Source organism: Chlamydotis macqueenii, chromosome 25 (genome assembly GCF_036417535.1).
Source record: "Chlamydotis macqueenii isolate bChlMac1 chromosome 25, bChlMac1.mat, whole genome shotgun sequence".
Lineage (NCBI taxonomy): Eukaryota > Metazoa > Chordata > Aves > Otidiformes > Otididae > Chlamydotis > Chlamydotis macqueenii.
Genome location: NC_141580.1, coordinates 3,426,209 through 3,453,239, shown reverse-complemented (window position 1 = coordinate 3,453,239; position 27,031 = coordinate 3,426,209). Strand labels below are relative to the sequence as shown.

Genomic DNA, 27,031 nt, shown 5'->3' with positions numbered 1-27,031 from the left:
GAAGAAGAATGACTTCCCGTACAATGACTAATTGTCTCAAGACGGGGTAGAAACACTTTTTCATGGCTGTGTTTGCTTGGTTTTTAATGATTTAAAGGCTTACAGAAAGCTCTCCACATTGATGGAAGGGAGAAACGGGAAGGAGTGGTTGTGTCTGTGATCACTTACTGAAACCCTTCCCATTACTAATGAGAGGCACCACGAAACTGTGGAAAGGCAGGGTATGTCCTTTCATACTAAAGGTTTCATTGCAGAAGATTTAGAAAGTCACCGCATGTGAACAGAAAATAAATCAATGGTGTTTGTGAACCAGATCCTACCCAAGCCTTTGCTGAAAACCAGCACACAGCTCATGCTGCACTCAAGGGATGAGAGATCAATTTCTGGCCCTGCTACTCAAATTCAACAATGCTGCGAAGATAAAACAACAGCAGGATGAGAAGGGGGAGGGAGGAGGAAGAGGAAGAGCACAAATAAAGGAAGGAAAACCAACCTGATGTTCCTATAATGAGTAATATGCAAACGCTCGCGCTGATTTCTATACCAGAGGTAAACACAACCCCAGCAGAAAAACAAACAAAACACATCGGAAAGAATATCAGTTCTCTCTCTGGCTTTCTTACAATACTTCCAGAGCATTTCACATTTCTGCCTACAGCGTTTCTACATGGTATCTAGTAAAATGCTGCTAGCAAGCTGCAGAGAGATAAAAGCAATTTCCTAAAGGAAAACCCGGAGTTCACAGAGGTATGCAAATAGCACAGTATGAAACCTGAAGACTTCTTCCCTTTAGCTAAAGGCAACCAGCTATAAATATTGAGTCTTTCAATCAAGCTAGGCACATCGAGTATGTAAACAGAGTGATTAACATTTTAGGTAGTTTCTTATTCGAAGAAGATCATAAAATTAAATTTTATTAAGTATTTATACTTTCAACAATCATTTCCTATTTGTGTTTTATCAAAAAAAAAAATCTGATCAACTCCCATTAGCACAAGCATTTCAGACGCAACAGCTCTGGCATCAGCAATAAACACGAAGGAATGCCAACGCAGCCTGTTACAGAAGAGAGCACCGACACTCGGCGCTTTCTTCTGGGCTCTTTTCAGTTATATTTTAATGATGTGTTACAGAGCATCTTAAAAATAAAAAATAATAAAATCACACAACATGCGTAATTGAGTTATCTGAAATAATTCCAGACTGAGCCTGACCTTTCCTTCCCACTGCAGAAAACTTGAGAACAGTGTTATTTGCCTTAACGTATACAAGCACGTCCTACCTCCAACCAAAAGCCACTTCTTCACAAACACAACGAAGATGTGTCCGAGATTAGTTCACTCATAACATCTATATGTCAGCGTGGGCTCATTTTTCCAACTCTTCCCAGCCGGGTCCCGCCACATCCGTTATCCCACACACCGAAGGGCTGGAGTCAGACCCAGCGCCCTCGCACAGACCTAGAAAAGGCTCCAGAATTTATTCTCTCTAACGTTGTTTATCAAACACAGGACATTCTTCTGGATTATTTTAATCAATGCGTGATATTGGTAAGTTACAGCTTTAGTACTTATAAAGCATTTTTATGTGTTGAAGTGCCCAAATAAACTCTAGAGAACCAATTACATTAGGAAGAAGAAAACAGACACAAGCAGAATTTCAGCTCAATTTTCCATTTTATGCTGGTCTCACAACATAACAAAAAATTTCAGAAAACTGAAACCATTTGGAAGCATAACTCAGGTTTGGGAAATCCAGCAAACAAAACCAGCCCTGCCAGCCAGGAAACAACCACTTTGTGGCAGCCACAGTTTTGTCAGCCATCGTTTCAAGGAGATTTGGGGTTTGTTTCTTACACAGAACTCAGCAGTTGCCATACACAACCAACATGAAACCAAAATGAACGTTTCCTCCTGGAGCCTGAGAATCTTTATTTTAAAAAGGTTACTTTATGCACTGGTCCTGCAAAGTCCTAAAAACGGACAACATATTACTCGATCCAAACTAACGGCAAAAATCAGATGTTCTTTCCAATGATGATAAATAACAAAGTACATATATTGTCAAAAGGAAATATATATAAATTAGTTTCTCATGCCATTCTGACCCGCTTCAACTAACAGCCATTATTTCGGCTTCTAAACCGCAGCGATACAGAGGCTCAATGTGAAGACTGGTCTCCAAGCTGACCCCCACGCACTGCTCCATCTTATTTTTAATCACGTCCTGCAGTTCACCTCAAAACCAGCCATGCTGCATCGCTTCTTACACATAACATTCATATTTATTCAAATTCTCTCACAAAACCTATCTAGAAATCAGTCAGCCAACAACTTCTCATGCTTTATGCTTTTTTTTTTTTTCCCCTGTGTCGTAGTTCAGCCCCGATCGGACCAGACTACGCAGTCTCTCTCTCACTCCCCCCACCTCCAAGAGAATAGGGAGAGAAAATATAAGGAAAAACAGCTCAAGGTTTGAGATAAGGACAGGGAGAAATCCTTAAAGTTACCGTCACGGGCAAAACAGACTCGACTTGGGGAAAACTATTCATTTATTACTACAAACAGCAGGAGAATGAGACAGAGAACAAGATAACCTCCATCCACCCCTCCCTCTTCCCAAGCTTAACATTATCTCTACTACCTCCCCCCCGAGCGGCACAGGGGGAAGAGGGAATGGGGGTTGCAGTCAGTTCATCGTATGTTGTTTTATGCCGCTGCTTCATGGTCGGGGGAAGAACTCCTCACATTCCTCCCCTGCTCCATTGTGGGGTCCCTCCCACGGGCCACAGTCCTTTGTGGAACTGCTCCGGCGTGGGTCATCTCTTCCACGGGGTGCAGTCTCTCCAGAACAGCTGTCCCAGCGGGCCCTCCACGGGCCACAGCCTCCTTCAGGCCTCCACCTCCCCCGGTGCGGGGTCCTTCACGGGCTCCAAGTGGATCTCTGCCCCTCCGTGGACCTCCATGGGCTGGCCAAGTCCCCTGAACAAAGGGGAGCGACTTCTAGCAGTTTCCTACAGAAGCTACCACCTTAGGCCCCCCCTTACTAACAAAACCACGACACCCTGTGACGATGCAGAAAGACCCTGAAAGCAGAATACGGAATAGCGGGCCCGCTGCCAGCAGACTTCCTGCACTCGGAGCTTGCGGCACACGGATAAGCTCTTAACACAATCCAGAAAGTGGACTTCTTGGACGCGAGCAGTCAGGACCAGCTTCGCCCAGAAGTTCAGCAGGAGCGCCTAGACTATGAGCAAACTGCCACCAGACAGAAATCTGGGGATTTACAGCACAGACGCTTGACAAGTATCGATTTAAGCCGCCCAAATTCCAAAAGTGCAGAAGGCAGTCAGCGCTTGCGTGCAGCAGATGCAAGAACACAGGTGGTAGCACGTGATGCTGGAGAAGGGTAAATCCCCCACAAACGCCCGTCAGCTGGACCGTACCACAGCTAAACGGGTAATCACTAACACAGCAAGGCTCACGGCTCTTTAACTGAAGAAAACCAACCCAAACCACGCGCAGTACGGTACCGACAGACTCATCCCTTGCAAGGTTTTTACAGTTGCTCAGCTTCCTGATAATGATGAACAGCTAAATAAATTTATGTCATACGATCTAATCTTTCTTTAAAGACGGCTTTATCCAGGCTTGGAGAGATTTTTTCATTCACTTATATTTATGAAGAATGTTCATTTGCATCTATGATTTTCAGTGTTTACGCAAGAGCGAAAAACCTTCAGTACACCAAAAAGCGTAGCCCATGCAACGGAGTAGTTGCAGCCCGTAGTGGTGCCTCATCTGCTCTTCTGACTGCAAAACTGCATTTGTCCTCAGACAAACAATGCAAGAGAGTGAAGTCAGTCATAACAGCTTGCTTTAATGCAAAATTTTAATTGTAATCAGGACACAATAGAATTCGCAGTATACAACTGCATCAGCTCTGTACAAATCCTATCACGGACTGGGTTTAGATGAACGCTGAAATTTCACACAAACAATATCTAATTGAGGCAACTACTTCAAATACAGTGCCTTCATATCTACCTGCCTTGAACTGCATTTCTGAACAGAAATAGCTTGGTAAACAACAGACTAAACAACCGTATTCAGGCACTTACTGAATACCATTCATTAACTCATTTTAGAAATTTGTGCATATATCCACCAGCTTCAATGCTGATCTCTATTCCCAAAAACCAGAACTACAGCTTTCCGTGTTGTGTTGCTAACTCAGTGCAAGGACCATGAATGCATTCAGTAGACTCAGACAAAGTCTTCATTGACCAGATTTGTTCGGTAGCCTTATGGACGTTTACAAGAGGCAGAAGCAGTAAAAAACCCCCACAAAGAAATGAGAGTCCAACACAAAGCTTATCTACTTTACGAGGACCCCTGCAGTTACAGCTACGCCAGGGAGGGAAGAAAATAAGATAAAATAAAATAAAAAAGCTATTGGCAAAGTCCCCTAGCAGAGAGACAACATGTGCTGACATAAGAGCAGCTAAACCATCTACCCCGCTAACTTGAGGAAGAACAAAAGCCCTCTCTGAAAACTCATCTGTGTCTGGGCACGAATTCATCCACGCTGACACACAGCATTTCCAGGGTCTGAGCGAGCCTGCCACACATCTTCACAGATGTGAAGAAACTCACAAACTCGCCAGTCCCTCTGAATTGCCCTTGCTCTACGTGCATGTAAGCACGCATGCAAACGGCGCTGAGGCCTTTCCCTTTAATGTTGGACATTTGAGAGCTTTGCATGTTCCAAGCTCCCCTGTCCCTGTTTTCCTGTATTTATACTATTGATCATTCTTTTTACCCAGAGTAAACTCCGAGAAATTAATTTGTTCATATTTTACCTTTCCAATTTTTTAAGATGCTTCTGAATCTAACCCTTTCCTCCTATCGCTGCAGCGCCTTGGAAGTCGATGCAAGCCACGGGTTTAACCGGCACACCCTCAATTCTGTCACCCAGGTTACTAAGCAACCCGCTAACCAGTTCCGCACCCACTTCACAGCAGTTCTGATTATGCGATGTCTAACTTTTCAGACTAAAATATCACAAGCCATCATATTAAAAGTGCTGCTAAAAGCAATACAGGGAATTTTTCACCTAGTTACAAAGTTTTTTCTCATTGTCTTACAGCAGGTAGCAGCAATTTGTTCACAACTAGTCAGCAGTGCCAAAGGGTGAAGAACCGAGATCTTTCAGTTCCCATTTGGCAAAGTCGAAGTCAAATCAATAGATCACTCCATTTTTCGCTCTTCTAAAATAATTCCTCACTTTCAACCTTGCATGTACTAATCAAGCTGAGGCTTACGTAACACAAAAAAATCCCACTCTTTTTTAACGCCTGGAAGATGGTCTAGCAGGCATCCGTATTCCCCTTCCACACTCCCCTCGCGCTCTCCTTCACGTGCCAGCGACCAACCCCTCAGCAGAGACCCCCACGGCTGAAAACGCTTCTCAATTCCGCAAAAAAATAAATACTTGCGTCTCTTTCTCTTTGGAAGCATGCACCAATTTAGAAGTACACCATTTGGCTTGCGATCACAACTTGTAACTGGCAAGAACTCCCACCGTGATCACTTTTTGGGATAACTACTGCCCACAGCGCCAGATGGTCCAGGCCACCTCTGCTGAGGAGGTGGAGGAGCGCTGCCTGCTGTCAGCACCGCGTTTCATTTTTTTTTTTTTAAATCAAGACATAGATTATATTACCAGTCTGAATAGAAAGTGAGTGGGCATACGTAGCTCCATTACAGCTTAAGCCTTCAAAGAACAATTTTCCTTTCTTTAACGGTGCCTGTTACACTAAATCCCTGCTCCTGAAGACGAAAAAGCAAGGGATGCCTTGACACGTGCCCAAGTACTAACCAAAGGTCAGTGACAAACACTGATGTTCTAACTGGAAGCTGAGTATCTCATTCTAATAACTGTGTGAAACACCAGAGCTGGGGTCCTCTAATCAAATCTTACGTTGAAAATTAAATAGGAGAGAATTATTTGAATAAGAGGAAAAAAATCCCCATTAAACTAGCAAATGGGAGACTTCTTCCTTCATAAAATATAAATTAGCTGTTAAACTAAGATTATTTAGAAATGCAAGAGCTGCTAGAAATGATAATAAGCGTTAGATCCCAACTTAAGCAACTAGAGAAAGTGAAGGATTAAGCAATATACAGGTACACACACAGAATAACTGCCTGAACCTGTACCATTTTGCTAATATCCTTTAAAAATAAAGTCACACAAGAACAACGTGGCCTGCAAGCCCGGGGCAAGCCAGCAAAATCCACGAGCACACTTGCTGGGATCATTCAAATCCCTATATCCGCACACATCCACACCGCTCCACAGGCTCTGCTTTACAGCTGCCATGGAAGTCTGACACACTCCCTTCCTTTCGGCTCTCTCCTCCAACCATCACCTCCTTCTAAAATCTGTCCTCAATACTTCACTTGGGTTTTCCCTCTCTCAGAACTCTTCCACGCTCTATTCCGTACAACCTCTGAAGGACGGAAAGTTGGTTATCTGTTTGCCCGCTGACCTCCCCTTTACTGGGCTTTCCCCCGCAGCACTAACAAGCGGCAGCCTGCCCGAGCCCATCCCAATTATCCACTCAGCGACGGACACCTGATGTTCACAGCTAGCCCCCGAGAAGAGAGTCAGGGCAGGGAACTAAAATCTGCAGACTGTTCAGGGAGCCTAGAGAAAGAGGAGGGGACACAGAGGGGCTCAGGCCTGGAAGGACATGACTGTTTTGACCAACTTCTTCCGAGCTACAAGCACAACGCTGCCATCCCCCCGTGACTCTCTCAGTCCTGGTGAACTACAGAAGGTGTAGGCTTCCTCGTCGGCATCTTTCAGCATCAACAACACCTACGCCATTTCCATCAAAAGCACTGCATACCTTGATCTTCTCCTTACTAGGCCCCTTCTAAACATTACCTGGTAAATACTATCAAAAATAGTTTACTGACACAGAATAATTCTACAGGATAGAATGGGAGATAAGGCAAAAGATTCAGATCAGATATTAGGAAAAAATGTTTTACACTGAGGGTGGTGGAGCACTGGCCCAGGTTGCCCAGAGAGGCGGTGGATGCCCCATCCCTGGAAACGTTCCAGGCCAGGTTGGCCGGGGCTCTGAGCAACCTGATCTGGTTGGAGATGTCCCTGCTCCTGGCAGGGGGGTTGGGCTGGGTGGGCTTTGAAGGTCCCTTCCAACCCAAACCCTTCTGTGATTCTATGAAAATAATCTGTTATTAAAGAGGTAATTAAAAGGACCAACAATGTGAAATACACGCACTTCATTCTTCATTGTGCTCTGGCTGCATATTGTTCCTTTACTTTCTAATAATATTTCTTCATTAAAAATACTAACTTTACAGGATCACAAGCCAAGAAGAGAAGATGACAGACGCTCATTTTTGTTGACAGAAAAAGTCATGACCAGAATGTGCTGCACCAGACCGGTGGGACAAAAGAGGACTGTTAACTTCACCTGATCAGCACCACCAGTAAATAATTTCAGGGAGGAGGAAGGCAGTAAAATGGGATTATTCTTTTCACCTGACACGCAGACGTCTGGTTCAGCACAGCTGAGCGACTGGCAGCTTTCAGCAGGGGGATGAAGACAGCAGGACTCAACAGCTGGCTGACGGCACAGCCAGGTACAGCTTCTCCACAGAGCAATAAAAGAGAAGCCTGCTTGTTTGTTTGTTTCCTTCCCTAAAACAATAAAGCCAACAAACCAGTTTCCATTCAACAACTGCAGAAGTAATCTAACTCCTCCAACATTTATACCCCTAGACACACAACCAGGAAGCTACTCAGTTCACACTTGTTTCTCCTTACAGTCTTGTCCCAGTTTTCCTTCTATTTTTTCCCGACTTCATTGGAAATAATAACATTTGACAACCTGAGACAGAAGCAGCCCACTAAAAATACTGAGCACAAGCTTACCAACATCTAAGCCAACTGTTAAAACACTGACCACAGGACTCAGCTCCACCAACTCAATACTCCGCACTTCAAGGACGGAAAATTCACCTGCAAGGAACTTCAGATTACGTCAAGGTGACCAGCAGCAAACAGCGATCATAATTGTGTCCAGGTTCAGGATATCAAGACATTTCCAAGAGTTCCAGCAAGTTAACGCTTCTCAGCAACTGGAATCAACACACAACTGCTCTCTGGAACCACAAACACTATAAATATTCCACACTCCCATTCTGAAGAGGTATTTTACTTTATCTTTCATTTTGATACTTCTCATACGCGCTGATGGTTTATCTTTCTCAAATGTGTTCATCACATTTCTCATCCAAACTAAGAAAGAAACACAAATTTTTAAGACAGCCAGCTGAAAAACACACTTGAAAAAAAAGGGAGGGAACCATTCACACACACATCAACATCACTGATTAAGGCATCTAAAAAATACAAATTGCAGCACTGATGTTTCCTACTGACTGCTTTATAAAAGCATTCTATTTAAATAATCAAAATACAGAAAAATTGCAACGATCTGACAAAACATTATTCTACCTGCCCTGGTAGAATATTCCCTTCATACAGGCACAAAGGGAAAAATTAAATAAACACCCAAAAGATCAGAAAATAAGTAAGTAAATAGCAAGATTCCCTATCATAAAATACAAATTAAACATCTCTTTTCTCACCCTCGCTAATTAATAACAAATTCCCAGTGTGATTCATATTGCAAATAAGAATTCACCTATCCAAAATACTTCTTTTTGTTAACGAGATCATTACAAATCTCAAATTTGAGATCACTACAATTTAACCATAATTAGCAATTAAAGCTGATTTAAGTAAAAATTAGACAATTGAATATTCATGATTAAAGTGAGAGACTCCGAACAAACATACACATTTACCCCATTCACCGTTATTTGGGAATCTTACCCCAACTGCTCTGTCAAGCTGGTCTACACTTTAATTGTAAAAATATCCCCTACCGCTTAGGGTGAAAGACACAGTTCAGTTATTCAGCTGAATTCGCTAGTGACGTATTTATAAAAGCTCCAGGTGTTAAGTATTAGGCAATAAAAACCTGCAAAGTGTCCATCTCTGAAAACCAAGTCACCTCTTCCAACGGCACAAACCCAGGAGATACAGCAAACAGGATGCAGAGACACGTAACTCCTCACGACGCGCACGCTTCTGCTGTCTTACGTGCAACCTACTGCACAAGAAATTATCACCAACTTCCAGACTCAAAAGCTTGAGGAAAGAGAAGCAAGAAAGCCTGCCTCCGTCTTCCCAAGCTTCGGAAAGGCTTGGATAACAGAAGATACACATCTTCTATTTGCACACACTTGAAGCTCAGCACGGGAACAAACACAGCTTCGAGCTTTCCCTGCCTTGACCAGCATAATAAGGTCAGAAACGCTCACCAGATGACTTCTCCATAACTTGAAATGGGGCAGCATGAACGGAATGCTCGTGGTGCAAGGAAGGAGCACTCACGCAGAGCGGGATCTTCTCTTCGGACGTATGCCTCTTACTTTACTCTTTCTCATTAAGTACAACCAAACAACTAACGAGCAACAAGTTGCTCCAAGACTTCAACACGATGAGCATGAAAAATCTTGAACAACAAATGGCAGCCAAAAAGAAAAATTAACAGCAACTCCAGCCTTCATAGCACGGAGCTATCAGCCTGCTCGGGAAGATCCTCCTTCAGTCACCAATATGTTCTTTTCCTAAATGACAAATAAATAACAAATACTGGTAACAGCTGAAATGTCAACACGCGTGATTCATCACCCTCTTCATCAGTTCTGCCAATTCAGGAGAGAACACCACTCCAACAGATGACTTCCCTACCCATGAGCTCAGAGCACATCGTTCCTCACCAGCGAGGGCCCCAGCTCGGGAAGGCGGTGGCACGCAGAGACCTGCCCGCATCGGAATAGTAACGTGAACTCACCAGGACTCTTCATGTTCCTGAAGCACCTACGCGCGCCTTTGCCAAACTGGCTCTTAAGGATTACGACCTAAGGTTACATCTTCGTTAAAGCTAAGTCATTCTCCTCTTCACGAAGCAACAGGATTGGCGGAAGGGAATTAAAGGAAAAACCACTCTCCGTTTTCAAATTCAAAAAACTCCAACGCTTTTAGCAAATAAGCCCTCCACTCAGAGCAAGAAAAAGCTTTACCAAAAAAACTTATAGAAGTGACTTGAGGAAGCAAGACTTGGACCAAGGTTTGCTTTATGCAGAACACACACAAACCCAGCTATCACACATATTTTATAAACACCGTGAATAAGTAATGATTCCTTTGAAATCAAACAATAACACAAGGTGGCACAAACCCAAACGTGAGTCAAATGGGCACACTATACTTTTTATGTTCTATCACTACTAATTAATGTTCTCTTACAGAGTATTTTCCAGGACGGAGTTTCTCCCATCACAGTATAAATTCACTTATCTGACACATTTTGGAAAGACAGGTAATAAATGCTGCCCAGGAAGAAAACCAGATTATTCAGTGAACTCTACAGATTATTCAAAGATTTCTCTTCCTGAAGATCTGAAACACCACAGTTCCACCACCACACCCAAAACATAACAGCATTTTTATTCAAAATCCAGTAAAGTAACTTCTGTTCTCCCATCAGAATCCCGCAGCCAGTTCCACGCTAGGACAACAAGCCAAACTCCTCTCCAGTTTGTCCCTCATCCTCATGAAACCAGATACTTTTCTCATAGGTTGCTTAAGAAGAATCTCAACGATTAACGTAGGGTTTGTATTTAAAATAATCACTTTTTAAATTAATGTAAAACAATCAATTACATTTTAGCCCCATAAAATAATGGCACTGGAATAGTTTTAAGTAACATAACTGGAATTTGTTTTTTAAAGCTCATAAAATCCAGTTGGCAAACAAACCAGAGACGAATGATCCGGGTCAGTTCACCACTGCAAATACTTTTAGATGCAGTGGGCTTTAAACACTGAGTTATCTCCAGTGAACGCAACAGGCACACTCTCTACCTTGAGCCTAAAATGAACATGTTATTTTAAGACAAAGACTTCACATTACAAAAGTCAGAAACAACCAGCGAGCTCAGTTCTGCTCTCACCGAAGGATGTGGTAACCTCCCACGGACCTCACGGGTAACGTCACCGGGTCCTGTACGACCACGCAGCTTCTGCACGATCTACGGATGCCGAAAAACGTTCCCAGAGGTTGGCACGTATTTATTATCTTGGAAGCAAAGTGCAAGACAACCTGACGTTACTGCTCAGGCTGACCACGAGGATGATGATCCATGGCGTACGTACGGCTGTGAACACTGTGAGGAAAGGGCTGGAGCAGCTCTGCTGTGAGGCCAGGCTGGGAGAGCTGGGGCTGTTCAGCCTGGAGAAGAGGAGGCTCCGGGGAGACCTGAGAGCGGCTCCCAGTGCCCAAAGGGGGCTGCAGGGAAGGTGGGGAGAGACTGTTCAGCATGGCCTGGTGTGACAGGACGAGGGGCAATGGTTTCAAAACAGAGGGAGGTAGATTCAGATCAGATATTAGGAAAAAATTTTTTACACTGAGGGTGGTGGAGCACTGGCCCAGGTTGCTCAGAGAGGCGGTGGATGCCCCATCCCTGGAAACGTTCCAGGCCAGGTTGGCCGGGGCTCTGAGCAACCTGATCTGGTTGGAGATGTCCCTGCTCCTGGCAGGGGGTTGGGCTGGGTGGGCTTTGAAGGTCCCTTCCAACCCAAACCCTTCTGTGATTCTATGATTCTACTCTTTCTGCAGTACTAAGTATAAACCTCCACTGAGGGAAAGGCACTCGCTGCACATCAAAAGGCACCATTTGCAGAGACGTCTTTCGGCTTCATGCAAGTACTCGAGGCTTCAGTCCACAACCGGCATCAACCACTGGAAGAGCCCGCTGCTGCCAGAAAGGACAGACCCAGCCACTCTGCATCCTCCTCCGGTCACCCTCCTGCTCAGCAGGCCAAGTTCCCTTTACTGACCCAGCTCAAAATGAACTCGGCAGAAATAAAGAGTTTTCATTCACCCAGCAGCTGCTCAAGCACTTAACTCCGTATAAGAGAGGGCCGCACCGCCGCGGGTGGGAGAGCAGGGACAAGAGGTCACCGCTCTTGCATCAGTTCTTAAAAATCAGTTTCATCTTGTCGAGAAACCATAGTTAAAACCCAGCTGATCGCCAAGGGAAGTCATCTTGCTATATCATTCTGCTTTAAAGAAAATTCAGATTCAAAAGTTAAAAAAAAAAAAAAAAAAAATCAATGTGTATACTCATGCTTTATACACCAAAAAGACAGAAATCAGGCAATTTTTTTTTAAATAGTAAGATTTTTTTACATATTTCACAATGTGGAATTACAGGTGTTACTAAACCTCACAAGTTTAACCACTTCTAGAAAAGGTAAATTTTCTCTTTTTTTTTTTTCTTTTTTTTAATGTACCAAGGAATTTTCTGGCTGCCTTCTTATTGTCCTCCCTTTGCTATTTAATAAAAAAGTAAAATATAATAACTGACTTTAACAAGCATCATGCTATTAAAGAAAAGGTAAGATTCTACACTAATGAAACGTAAACTTGTCACAGGCAAACCAAAGACGACTTTGCAGATACTCTTCTGGAAAAAATAAATATCTATATAAAACCTGCAGAACTCAGCGTACGGCGTGCATAATGCTGTGCGTGATGTACATCCGGGCCTAACACAGCCTGCATTTATACCCATTAACATCAATAAACGAGAATTTACAAGCAGAAAGTTAGGCATGCTTGCCTGTAATGCTGCACTTTAAAAAGTAATCTTTTAAAAATTCACTGCACGTAACAGGTATGCTCGTGGATTTCCCAACAACATACATATCACTTGTAGTCTAAAGGCTTAATTGGAAGGAAATCTAGCGTATGTAACCTGAAACATTAAGATGAAAGTGTTAGGTACCTCAGAAGACGTATTTTTGTTCAGAATATGTACTTCAATTTATAAAAAAACCAACATGAGCTCACATAGGATCATGGGAAAACCAATGGAAAAGACAGAAAGATGAGAGCAAGACAGGAATTGCTACAATGCAATTGATATTGATAAGGAGTTTATTTTATAAAATCGTATTAGTCATCCAGTTACACTGAACATGTAACCAGTAATTCACACTAATTACCAGTCTAAATCCGCACGCGAGCATGCTTCAATTCTCCATGCCCACACTCCAGACCCAAACAGGACACAGCCCCACCGCTCAGGTAAGTTTGGAATACACACAGTCTTTTGCATTTAGGATGCACTTAGCAAGAGCGACTACAAAAAAGAAACACAGCTCTGTGTAGTTTATTTTTTTAAGACGCCTCAGAGTCATAATAGCCACAGGTCTCAAAGGGTTTTAAGACAGTCTTTGCCTAAGGACTACTGCTTCCCCCCCCTCCAGATAGTTTGTCCACAGAGCCAAAAAATGGGATTTTGATTATGGCAAGCTGCAATATATTGTACTTCCATAATTCATCTGCACATTCATCACACATTTTCTAGATAAACATACCTCTACACAACACATCCATGATCTAAGGTGTCTCTCGTCACTCCAGCAAGAGAGCCTCACGTGACTGTGGCTAGCGAATTCTCTTCAGTGTGTTCTCGCCAAAAGGCACTCATTTCACTGGCTGTTCTTTTTAATTCACACATTAGGACTGGATGCTTTCAGTTGCACGTTTGATGTTTAAGTTTTGAGGATTAAAAAAAAACAGACAACACCTAACCTTCAGCATTTTGAAGAAATCATTCCGAGCTCCGGCCTGAGAAATGCTGCAAGCGGGGTTTCATGGCCATGTTGTTGTTCTCTACGGCAGGTTCGCTGCTATTTCTTCTTGTTCTCTCAATTTCAACATTATTTTGCCTTCATTCAGTATACGGTAGCTACGCTACACTCCCCAGCAGCACTAATTAACCTTCATTATTTATTTAATTTCTCCAGCTATTTCGTTTTCCTCACGCTCTTTTCACCTGTATAAAACCCTAAAATCCACATCGATGCCTCATTCTCTAAGCCAGCTTACCGCCTGACATCGGCTCCTGAACTTCCCTGCACCAAACGGGGACGGGAACCTGGGTTTGTTGTTTTTTTTTTTCCTTGCAAAACACACATCTGAGGGAAGCTGTCTGCCTCATCATCTCTCCTCTCTTCTTCACATTTTAGCCCCCAACGACCAACCCACGCCCGCAACAGAGAGCTACTGCGTGTCACCGGACTCCACGCTCCTCGCTCACCCCACGCAGGAGGGGGGAGGACGATTAACCCGTGTTTTCCTCCGGCAGCAGGCAGGGAGGGGAGGGCGGTCTCACGCGTGTGCTACCTGCGGCACAGCCCCTGTAAACACGGGGCCGTTCCGCAGGGAAAATGCCCGCTCGCAGCCTCCCTGGGCGCCCGAGGGGACGGATCTGAACGCCGCAGCGCGGGATTCGCGCACGAAACATGCACTCACCTTTCCAGCCTGCCTGCTGCGCTCTTAAAAACGGGGGGTTTCTCACCGAAAAGACGGGATTTTTCGCAGCTGTAACGCTGCTCTCGCCGACCCCACCTCTCCAGCCGCCCGCGCCACCCGCTGCCCTCCCGAGTTTTATTAACGAAGCACAAACCGGCCGCGGGCCGGTCAGCCCGGCCCGGCCTCACCCAGCCCGCGGGGGACGCGGGAGAGCAGCGCCCGGGCCCCCCCACCCCCCGCTGTCACGGACACGGGGGCTCTATCTGCCCCCCTCCGCCCCCCCACGCCGCGGGGCTCTGCCTGGCCCCCACCCGTGTGCGGCACTGCACAGGCGGGAGGGGCGTGGCGGGGTCTCGCCGCGTTTTCCACCCAGACACCGCCACCCGCCGCACGCCATGTCGCCGGGCGTCGTCCCCCTCCCCCGCCTTCTGCCGCCGCGGGGGGTGGGGGGCACACGGACGCGGCGCCCCGCGGCCGCTGGCTCTTACCTGGCGCGCCGGCGTGGCGGGGCTCCCGCGGCGGCCCGCGCCCCCCTCACGGAGCCGCGGCTGGCGAGCGCGGGGCGCCTCCCTCTCACCGCATCGCCGCGAGCCGCCGCCGGGGCGAGCGCGCGCCCGAAGGGGAGGGGACGGGGCGGGGGAAGGGGGTGGGGGGGGGGGGTTGGTGGCCGGTCTCGCCCCTCCTCGGCGGCGCCGGCTTCGCTGCTCTCCCTCGCTGCCCAACCGCCACAGCGACCCCCCCGCAGCTCCCCTCCCTGCCGCCCGCTGCGGCCTCCCCCGGGAAGCGGCGGCCCCCGCGCCTCTGCCCCCCGCTTGCTCGCTCCGGAGCGCGCCGCCGCCTCACGGCCGCGCGGAGGGGGAAGGGAGGGGAGGGGAGCGGGCGTGGCGGGAGCGGCGCTCGCCCCCCAGGCGGGCGGGCGAAGGGGGAAGGGAAGGGAAGGGAAGCGGCGGGCGGGCACGCGCGCGCGCCCCCAGGCTCGCTGCCTCCCTGCGCGCTCGGAGGTGAAGCCGCGCGGGAGGGGCGGGGCTGCTCGGTTATTCATGAGGGGGGCGGGGATATGCAAAACGCGCGCCCCTTCTCCGCCCCAGCGCAACCTGCGCCGGGGGAGGTCGCCGCGGGAAGGGCGCGGCGCTGCCGGGCGGGCTCCCGCCGCTCGTACCTGGCGCGGGCGCTGCGGAAGGCGAGCGGCGGGATGCGCGTTCATCGCAGCCCGGGTCGCCGCCTGCCATGAACCCCGCGCGGGAGCGAGCGAGAGGGCGCCGGCGTGGCCAGAGCAGCGCCCGCACCCGGCGAGCGGGAGAAACTTTAGCGGGAGGCGGGCGGGGCAGGGCCGCGGCGGGGGGTGCGGGGGGGGTGAGCGCGGTGGCGGCCCCGCCCCTCCCGCGAGGCGGGAGCGCTGTGGCGGCGCGGGCCCCGTCTGTGAGAGCATGGGGAGGGGGCGGGGGTGGGCGCGGGCCGCTGCTGTGCGGGCGCCGTTCCCGCGCGCAGAGCCCCCTCGCTGAGGGCGGGAAGGCCCGGCGGCCGCGGAGCGAGCGGTGCTGCGGGCGCGGCTTTGCCGAAAAGGAGGCAGCCGATGGCGGGCGGCTCCGTGGGCCGGGCTGCGCGGCGGGGAACGGACCTCAAGCTCCTGCAGCGGGGCCGGGCCGTTCGAACGGCGGCGGAGCGCTGAACCTGTTCCCGCAGGTACCGCTGCGGAGGGACCGCAGCCGCGCGGAGGGGTTGTGCGGCGGCGGGAGCGCCGTCAGCGCCGCCGGCCCCGCGCCCGTCTGCGGCCCGTGCGGGCGGAGCTGCTCCGGAACCGCCCGAGCGTGCAGGCACAGCGCGCTGCTCTCCGCACACCCCCGCAGCCGCCTGTTCGGGTTGGGGGGTTTTTAATAAGATTTCTGCGAATAATACCTGAAAAACAAAACGCTTCCCTCATCCTACCCTACAGGAGATCAGCCAGACAGCTGAAGGCCGGGTACAAAAGGCCTAGAATAGACAAACTCTTCTCTCACAGGAAGAGAAAAGCTGTGTTACCTGTTCAAGCTAATATAAACATTTATTTAAATTACCCAGATAGCTTAAATACACATTACAGCGTGCCATCAGCGTGCCAGCATTGCTGAATTGTCCACTGTGAATGAAACGTAGCAGTGACAGAAACTTGGGGTTCTCATCAAACAGTAAAAATAAAGATTATTTTTGCACAAAACAATACATGGTAACCAGAATTTTGTTCTTATCTGGTTATTTCCCTTGAAGAAAACTAATATTTAGGTCTTACTCAACAAAATAATCTTTTTAGTCCAGTACAAAAGTGTTCCCTTAAATTAATTAAAAGCATCTCCAGTCCCCTGGGATGGATGCCTTGTTAAACCTTCTGGGGCAGGTTACTGTCTGACCCCGGGATGGCTGAGGGCTTTACACCTCCTCTGCCCACAGCGCCAGGATAACGACCAAATAAATTAAGCAACAGGGTGATCTTCAGTTGTGAGTCCAGAAAATTACTTGTACAAAAAATGAATGGCAATAGACAGAATCCTACCGAGGAAGTGTTAATAAAAACCGGAGGTAGCTCTGTTTTGGCTTTTATGTGTATTTGTTAGCAGAGCTGATAAACAAGATGCCAAGTTTCTAGAATTCAGCTTGGAGCAGGGAGCGAATACGTCATCTGTATCAGCTATCACTGCAGTCCTCGCGTTTTGCTTTCACAGGAGAGTGGCATCACACAGAAGAGTGCAACAAGCACTTTAAAAAAACAACACAGTAGGGAAATCTTCCAGAAATATTTCCACCTCAATCTGTAGCCTCTGTCTCTTTCATTATGTCCGGCAGAAGTGCGCTTTCTGTAATTGCTCACCTTCTGTTGCCCTGTAGTCTTTTTAAACTACACAGACCAGTGGGGAATACACACTCAGAATAATTCCCCTTTTTCCTTCAGCAACTGATTAGCATAGCAAATCACTGGCTGTGCACAGTTACAGCACTAAGGAGGAATAATAGTTCCACCTACAAGAAAATATTCTCAGAACTGATGTCAAATGCTTTATATATGTACCCATCTAATTCCTAAGAAAAGAGATTTCGAGACATAGGTTTGTGAAAGAAAGGGAGGATCTGACACTTCCAGCACAGAGCTGAGAAGTCAAAGGGAACGAAGTAACAGCGAAAGACCGGCTTCTAACTAGGAAGAGAGGAGCCACAGCGCGCAAATATTTTGTCATCTCTGTCCAATCCAGAACTCCTGTTAGTCACCTGTGAGCACGCCGCAGCAACGGCGCACGGTCCCTCTCCCACTCTGCCTTTTTTGGCCAGGGCCAAACGTGGATGCTTCAGCACAAGCAGGCACGTAGAAAGGTTCCCCCAAGTCCTGCAGCAGCTGACAACATCTGTGGCTTCAGGACCTCCTGAGGCACACGTGACTCCGACGTCTCTACGCTACACACGCAGGCTCTGCGTGCAGCGTCCCAGTATCAGCTGGGTGCCTTCTGAGTGAGAACCCACGCAGGAAAGGGACTTCTTCAAGTCAATGCTTGGGTCTGAAGTCCCCGAGGCAAAGACGACTGAAAAGAAAGCATCCTTGTTCTCCACCGATGACAGCCTCCCCTGTGTTTTGCAAGGAGCCGGATCCTGCTGGAACACAGGGAGTTTGCTCTGAAAATGCCGGCTGGGATGCACAGGCACGCTTAGTTCCTGGGCCCCAGCTGTTCAGGCTTCGGTATAAATACAGCACCAAACTGCCCAGACCTACAAGACTGGGTTGGTCTGTGCCTATGCAGAATCACAACTGTAGGTATTTCAAGAATATCAACGCAAGCCACCTCTAGCATGGAAAGTTCTCAGGGATTAGCCAAGGGGTGAGGAGGGAGTTTTCAGGATCACCACGCCTGACTTCGGTCCAGAAACCCAACCCGAGTTCCATTTTGGTCACATCCACACCATGTGACATCTTAGCCTTTTAACCACTCGTTCAAACATCTCTTTGATGAACTAGGGAGCAAAAACATTCACATAAAACCTCAACTGACCCTTTATGTTTTGTGTGTTTGTACTGCAAGCTGACATGAAGTTTGCACAACACCAAAGAAAAAATTCGGCTGTAATAAACAAGATGTTGTCTCTTAAATAGCCCAAATCCCTACAGAAAGATATAAAAAACCTCAGTCTTTTCAATCATATATACCATCAGATCATCTCCTGGATGGATTCTATTAAGTGTGACCATATAAAAAATAAATATTGCTTACAATATTTGTTATCTAAGAAATATATGCCTGTGGAGAAAATATTCTAGTATAATCCTGTAAATGTGAGATACTCATTTCCTTCACACTGCAGCAGCCTAAAAGAACACGAGGTCTGCCACCCCTTCAGGAACTAATGAAAGGCACTTCTATTTGTGTAGCCTGGGGAGTCTTGAAATAGATTCAGGTTTTTTTCAGAAGGAAAGGGAGATTTCTGTTTCACTGTCTGTTCAATTGTAATTTTTTGCAATTTTTGACAAGAGCACCTTGAGCTGTGGATAACTGGCTCTAGTTTGTCTAAAGCCAAATAAATGTGCGCTTTATGACCCTCCTACCACCAGGGCTGCATTTTAACGCTAACATCATCCGTCACCTGAGCAATGGCTGAAATCGGGGCTTGCTAACAGAGCTTCAGAGAAGAAACGCCTAACAGGATGAGTGAAAACAGATTTGTTTTCCTGTATACACCTGGTTTAGAGTAAGATGACCAGCCAACATGAAAGGAACTGCATTTTGGGAATCTCAGGATCAATATGTGGATTCTAGTTCTTTCAGTAACAGAAGCCGACAGAGATAAAACTTTTTCTGCTTGCAGAGCTCTGTCTCCTCAGAAATATGTATAACCAAACCCCAAAACTCCCCTTGACACTGAGAAAAAGAATGTTAAAGACTGTGTAGAAACAAAGAACTGGTGACATATGCCACAGCGTATCAAACCTACATCAAACAGTCCTGCCTGTAACAGGAAGCTACTCCCAGCCGTTCCGTTTCCCTTCTGTAGCAGATGGGAGTACAGAAAAAAAAAAGCCGGTGTCTTACATGAAGTTAAAAGGTGTTTGGCCAAGAGACGATGAGCCTTGCTCCAAAGGTCTGTCAGAAGAGACTGCTGACCTCCTGAAGGGTTTCATTCTGTGTGATCAGAGGCCCTTTGCCCTTCTGTCCTCAAGAAATTTTCAGTGAGAACAAGAGTGCAACAAATGTCATCGTGAAAGAAGGGTGTTAGACAAGATGGCAGAGCGCTGTTTTGGGAGCAGCGAGCAAAGAGTGCTTGTAAGTAGGATGACCGTGTCCCCTGTCTAGCCAATGTTTCCTCCTACCCTAAAACTTTTCAAACACTGCCTGATGCTTTCACGTGTTTTCTCTTTCAAAATCGGTAGCTGAGTGAGAGTCCTTAATCCACCAAGCAAATGTGCACGCCTCAGTCCAGAATTCTGTGTCTGTGTAACAGAAAACACGGATTATTAAAGGAAGAAGATTGTACGTCAAACTATAATTGCAATTTTGAAAGAGGGGACATATTTATGCAGCTTGTAATTTGGCAACAATACCAACCTCACCGTTTTCCTCTTGAGAGGCACTACAGGAGCTTTCATGATTGCATGTGCTCATGATAACATCTTGACTGAAATAACGCACCGCTGGCACGCTGGGGTGCACAGCACTCCGGTGGAAACAGGAAAATCTTCACAGTTGTACTTCTGATCTGTTAATGTAACAGAATTAGTCTGCTCTCTGTAGACAAAAGATGCCTGAATTTGTACATATGCTAGACTAAACTAGAATACCAGCTTTTGGTATTCCCCCACTCAGTTATGCCAGGACCAGCTTAGCCCCATTTTTAAGAGCTCACAAGATCACTGTTAATGACTGCAGAGGGCAATCAGATAAATGTTCATTTAGGGCAGGAAAAGCTCCGTGCCATCTTCTGCAGCTTTGGCACAGCTATTTCTAGGCTGTGCTCAGTGGCTACTGCAACAGTTGTGGATTACATGGGATGTTTATGGTCCTGAATAAAGATAAAGATACACTGAGAGCAGCTAAAACTGCATTTCCAGTTTGCCGTGTCCATTAATTAAAATGCCAGCACATTATCCTTTGTAATTTACGTTCCAGCACTCTGGAAGCATGCTATATACGGACCGGTACTGAATGCTATATATGGACCAGTACTTTGCTGTGATGGTCTCAAGACACAGGCAGGACAAGGCTCATTGGCAGACTAACTAGTATAGTTGGAAAAATTAGAAAAGCTTTTCTGCTGTGTTGGTTTTTTTTTTTAATCTCTTGCTACTTCTGCAGAGTTCAGGCAAAATTTGCTGTTAAAGGGGTTGTGCACGCCAAAAACTTGCCCCACTATTCTTATTTACTCCAATCAGAAGACATTATTTCAACTAATAAAACTTGTCCAAACTGAAGTGCCAGAAAAAGACGACATTTCTGTGTTATTTTCTACCTGTTTCACCTACACTCTTATCCCCTGAGAGAATGAGCAAATCAGCATGTTTAGCCTAAAAAAAAGACAACAACCTTCATGGATGGATAAGGTCAACAGGAGATGCAAGGAACCATTTGTTCTCCATGACTGCAGCGAACAAGACAAGGGCTTAAAATGCAGCAAGGGTGATTCTGATGGAAATTACGACTCATTTTCTAATTGCAAGGATGGTTAAGCATTGAAATAGACTGCGTGTAAAGACTGTGATGCCACCATCCATGAAGACCTGTAAGAACAGTAAGCATTTGTTAAAAATAAAATAGATACAGTTGGGCCTAATTTTGGGTACTGGGGTGACAACTTGGGAGATTCCGTAGAAGATTCGTGGCAGGCCTATGAAAATATGCAACGTAGGAATCGGCACGGTAGCATTTCGCACACAGGATGAAGCAAGACACCAGCCCTGCTGCAAATTCCTGTTTTCTAGATCAGCATGTCTTAAGCTTTTCAGGTGTACAGGAAGTTATTAACTCTACCATTTCTCCCAGATGATCATTAATCTTCTTATTAAAACATTTCACTTGAGAGACCATAACGTTGATGCAAGTCATGTATGTTCGTTTGCGTGTGTGTCGGTAGGCCACTACAACAATTCGGAGCAGACACCTGAGGTATCTGGGAGGAAGGTAACACTGCTCACCTTCACAGTCAGGCTCAGGAAACCTCCAGGAAAATACCAGTTTTAAATCAGCGTGAAGTATTTTACAAGCCAACAAAATAAGGCTACTTAAAGTAAAACTGTCAGAAGTTTGATGAGTTGATTTAATAAGCTGTATTTTAAAGAGTACAGTTTTAGTCAGAGTCATTTTTATGAAATGAAAAAGCTTTGGTTCACTCAATTTGTTTCTGTCAAATACACTAACTCTTAGTGGTGATGGAATAAATGATATTTAGTGAAACTGCTAAAATAGTCCCGTGTATTGCATTAACCTCTAGCAGTGCTAAAGGAACACGTCAGATCTTTTCCAGCAGAGCATGCCTCCTGTGCAACTCACACAATCAATCAGCATAGATTTATTTATTTTTTTTTATTGCTTGCCTACACCAAAATCCAAAGCGCTGTATGAGAGCGCTGGCCCGAGCGGTTATTTGTTAACTGAACGGCAACACTGATGGAGGGGAAACAGCGCAGTAACCTTTTCTGGACACAACAAAACTGAAACGCTTCCTTCCCTGTATTTTTTTTTTTCATTTATGATGCTGAACCCACTGAAGTCAGTCAGCATTCTCCCACCATCCTCAGGGGGTGAAAGACCTTACCTTTGGCAGCTGGTTTAGATGCAGCTGGTGATCTCAGCTAAGATCTAGCAAGCACCCAGGTCCAGAAAGTTTCGAGGTCCCTCAGCTCCCACTGAAACAAATGACAGTGACAGAAACCGTCACATTTTGCAGAAGCGAATCTCACAGCAGGAGATGTGGAAGTGCCTCCCATCTGAAAATTGCTCTAAATCAAACTACCGTAAAGAGGGCAGAGAATGCCTCATCCAGAGTTTAGACCCAATAGCTGCTGAATTTAGTGTGAGAATATTTTAAAAGCATTATTTCTATCTCCAGTAGGATCTTCCAACTCTGATACACTATCCCAAGAGGGCATCATTATCATGAACCACAGCAAAGCTCCCGATCCTTTTTTCATGACATTCCTAAACTGTTTGCTCCACCCTGATTCATTTTAGGAAACTGATAAGACAGCTGTGAAAATACACCATGTAAAGCATTCTCATATTACAAACCAGCTGGCAGAGTTTGCACTTCTTTTTTTCTCCCAAGGGAGCAAAGATCGTTGTTTATTCCACTTTTCAAACGGCACATGAACCAAACTGTAACCTTCTCTCCGTTAACCCAACGGGTATTGTTAAGTAGGTGTGTACTGATAGAACATTTTGCCTTGCAGTAATCAGCAAAGCAGCTGCCTCCAAACCCTGTGTGGGCTACGCTCAAAAGATTTTCTTATTATGAAAGGGGGTGTGGGTCTTTCCTTTCACGAAAACGCTCATCATTTTCACTGTTCCTCGTCAGTGTCTACTGTAACCATTACTGCACTTCTCACCTGACAGCTTCCTGTCACCAGGTGATAGCTACAAAGATCTGCAAAGCTTGTGCGTTCTCTTAATGGTGATTTTTTTCAGAATCGTGTATCTTAAAGGCAAGAACGTGATCGAGACGCAGCTTGCTTGGCCTGTTATGCAGTGTTCTGTTTGTACACCCTTCCCACAGTCCTTCCCAACTGCTCTGTTATTTTACTGAAACTTCTTTCGTACGCTTTCCTGAGCTGCTGTTGTGTGCCATCAAGCTGTTGTTGTTTTACACCCTGGAGATGCCTGCAGTTCAGCAATAGATCCCTCTGCTAGAGACGTTAACACTCTGTGATGCAGCACAGGAATCCAGATCTTCAGGGCAAATGACACTACAGACATACTCGAGCTGGATTTACAACGTGAAAAATGATGCTTTGATGCTGCAATTCCTTTTTAACTGTTTCCTTACTTCAGTTGATCCCAGCTGTCTGCTAGTAGTTATTATCCCAACCCTTACTCTTTCTCCGCTCTTGTTTTGTGCACCAATACTTCACAGCAGCCCACACATGAGAGTAATTTCTTCCTCTTGGGTCCAGATGCGATGCCTGCAGCCTGGACCTGCAACTGGGAAACGAAGTTTGGTAACGGACTTACAACTTAACTGGGCAGCCCTGGAGAGCTACAGATTGCTTCTGCTACCACCAGACTCACTGCGTGCAGGCTCCTGGCAAAGGATCCCAGGAATATCTTCAAATTTCCTGCATTAAAATGCATCCGGAGATGGGCAGGATGGGAAGGGCTCTCTGCCACAGCTTTCAGTCCCCTTCACTACTATTTTAGCCAGAAGCAGAGTGAGCAAGTGAAATGTCCACCTAAAGTAAATGTACCACTTAGGATGCAAAAAAATATACAATGCAGTTTCTGGATCACTGTGTCGCCTTCCAGGGATCCCGAGAAAACAGAATTTGGGGGCTGGGTACTGGACTGGAGAAGATGTACTAGAGGTGCCCTGCTGCTTTGTCCCTAGGAAGGATTGCCATGCGTAAATCCCTCTGGGAATATTATTGCTTTCCTCAACATCCCATCCCCGTATCTTTTCAAATCAACAAGGGATTTTAAGGGACCAGAACCCACAACAGCGGGGCTGTCTGAAGCCTTCCTGTGGGTTTCTTCTCTGAAAGAGGATGATTTGACAGAACAAACCACTCTGTATGTATCCAATCATTGCCCCAGTGCTCCATAACGACTTGGAGCCCTGACGATTCAGAACACCACTTGAGCCCTACAACTCACACCTAGAGCTTTGTCCTGCCATTTTTTTCCATTATGAGTATCTGTTGTGTAACATCAGATACTTTGGAGCTGGTTTTTTTTTTTAAGGTAAGTCATATTTGAACAGAATCAAAAATAAGCAAGAGCTAAAATATCTGCAGTGCTGGGGCTGTGCCAAACACCCACAGATTCTGTACCCTGTTCTCAAGTCTTGTCAAGTAGCTCAGCACATCTTTATTCTAATCATTTACTTTCATTTTATGCCTAACAGAGAATTGTCCTGATTACTCAAGCAAGAAAAGTACAGAAAACATTTGGTCAGCTTTGGGCATTTGGTGCTGCTATCAGGACTCTAACCTCCACATTGCTCTTAGGTTGAAATATTTAGGTGTACGTGCAATGATACATATAGCTCCTGACTCTTCTTCCACAAACTCTTTTAAATAAATAATCAGATGGCTCTAGGAGAGGCAGCAAGAACTGTTAGCGGTTACATCATGACTTGTACCGCTGAGAAAGGTCAGTGGTTAGTAACGCGTTCTGGCAACACGGCTCACACCGGGGTTTTCAAGCTACGACCGTTTACTGTCGTCCCGTGACCATGGATGTCTAGGTGCTGCAGAAGATAACGAAGCAAGTGCTTTTCATCTACATAGCGTTAGGTGATATGATAAAATGCTCACCTCCACCCAAAGAAAGGGGCGCAGAGGAAAACCGACAGGCACAGAACCCCGCCGGTGGGCTAATCAGAGAAACAGGGCACCCCGACCTGCTCCTCCCAGCGCTACCGGCTGCACCCAGGAAAGGGAGCTGCACCTGCCTCAGCTATCAGGCTAGCGGATTTGGCAGCCCCATGACGGGCACCAGCCTCTACAGACGAGTCCAGGCAGCAGTCTGCTTACATGGCACTTCTCAAAGGACCAGCATCACCACTGGAACACTTGGGAACTCTTCATAAAAAAGTTTAAAAAAATCACTGCTCTAATCAGAATGGGTACAGAGCGTGAAAAGACTCTGTCTAATGAAATGAGATCTTCAGGAAACTTAAACATTAACAAATGCTGGGATGTTGCGAGGAACCAAAGTGAGTACTTTACTCATGTATTCAAAAAAGAATGATTCACCAGTAATCTGCATGCCATTTTCAAGCAGATTTAAAAAACATCACCAAAAACCACATAGCTCCAACCGCAGTGCTGTGATGAAGGATGCCCACTGTACCTATGACAAGTGCTGCTGCGCTGGATGTTCTGAAGGCATTTGAAAGTAAGTGCTTTGGCAGAGCCTGGATGGTAGTGTGAAGGGGAAAAAGAAAAAAAAAGATGGCAAAAGAAAAAAAAAAAAGGAGGCAAAACCCCCCTAAAACACCATAAATACCACCACTGCTATTCGACAGCTCTCGCCGCAGCCACGGCCGTGGGGACACCTGCTATTAGATCAGTTGGACCTGATGCAGCTGAAGCTGGTTTTTTTTCCTAGAAACTTCCAAATAATCTCTCTGCTGCAATAAAACACTCTAAACCTCTGACAATATGGTAATGCAATATCCTTTTTGCAATGCCTTCAATGCACAGTGGCATAAGTGACTTTGCCCAAAGATATCCTCAGAAGCTAAAGCAAAGAGACTGGCTGCTGTGTCTAGAAGCGTGAATTAACGCCAGCCAGGTTTTCTGCTCTCCTGTGAAAGGGCATGCTGCAAAGCGCTTCCCTCGAGGAGGCTCTGTAAGTGGAGCTGCTGTTTGCATCCACTCCAATTTGGAGTTCAGAATGTTTTTATACTCAGTCACCACAGCAGAAGGTCATAATATTTTTTTTCCATTTCTTTTTTTTTGGTGCAAATATCACACTCAACAACAGCAGCCCCTCACAAGAAACATCAGTCAACTTCTTACTTGAATTAATGCCTTTTATAAATTTGTACTGTTGAATAATTCTTCTTATTTAAGAAAGATTTTAGGAGCAAATTTAGGGAGACAGACTTAAATCTTTTTAAAAGACAGACTTTTAAGAAAGAAAGAATTAGCTAGTGCAGGCGGTACAGCTCAAAGGCTAACAACACCACAGATGCAGAGCAGAAACCAACCATTTCAGAAGTGCTCAGTATTTACCTTTTCAGCTAATGTCAACACAGTATGTAGATTTATATTTTTTCAGAGGTAAGAACAAGTCTTGAGAACACAGAAAGAAGACCAGGAGGGTACAGGGATCTGTAAGGTAGGGCTAACACACTACAGCTTTATAAAGACAGACATCATGCACAAAGTATTATCAAGAGTTTGCTTTCCTTTCAAAGCCCATATGACACTGGGACACTTCTTCCAGAGGTGCAGAAATGCTCCTCCAACAGCATTCTGGTCTCTCAAATGCAGGAAGTATTTTTCAAACCAGACTTGAATACCAAAAGTCACAATAAAGGACATGAAGAAACAACAGGGTATAGCGCAGAGGCAACAAAGCTGGGCAGAGTGTGAGACATGGTAAAAGTGAGTTTTAAGCACACAGAGATGGAAATAATCCAAGGGAAGAAGTCCCCTTCCACCAAGGAACCTCCTTGTATGCAAAATGAAAAGATTTATTCTGCCACTTGCAGAATAAAGACACTTCCTTTGACTAGGCTGTGTACAAAGACAGAATAAATGTCATGTCTTCATCTGGAGCTCAAACAGACAAGAAACACCCCGACTAGTTTGTTCCAGTCAGAATCAGGAGAAAGACAGCAAAAACCAGCCTGTTTTTCCTGTAG

General features: G+C 45.9%; 1 protein-coding gene across 1 annotated transcript in view; it reads right to left on the bottom strand.

Moving 5' to 3' along the window:
- The window catches only part of TANC2 (tetratricopeptide repeat, ankyrin repeat and coiled-coil containing 2), a 241,105-nt gene extending 226,031 nt beyond the window's left edge, over positions 1 to 15,074 (bottom strand). Inside the window, exon 1 of the mRNA XM_086766662.1 lies at positions 14,986 to 15,074. The gene's annotated coding sequence lies outside the window, so the exon portion shown is untranslated. The remainder of the gene's footprint in view (positions 1 to 14,985) is intronic.
- Positions 15,075 to 27,031: the final 11,957 nt, after the last annotated feature.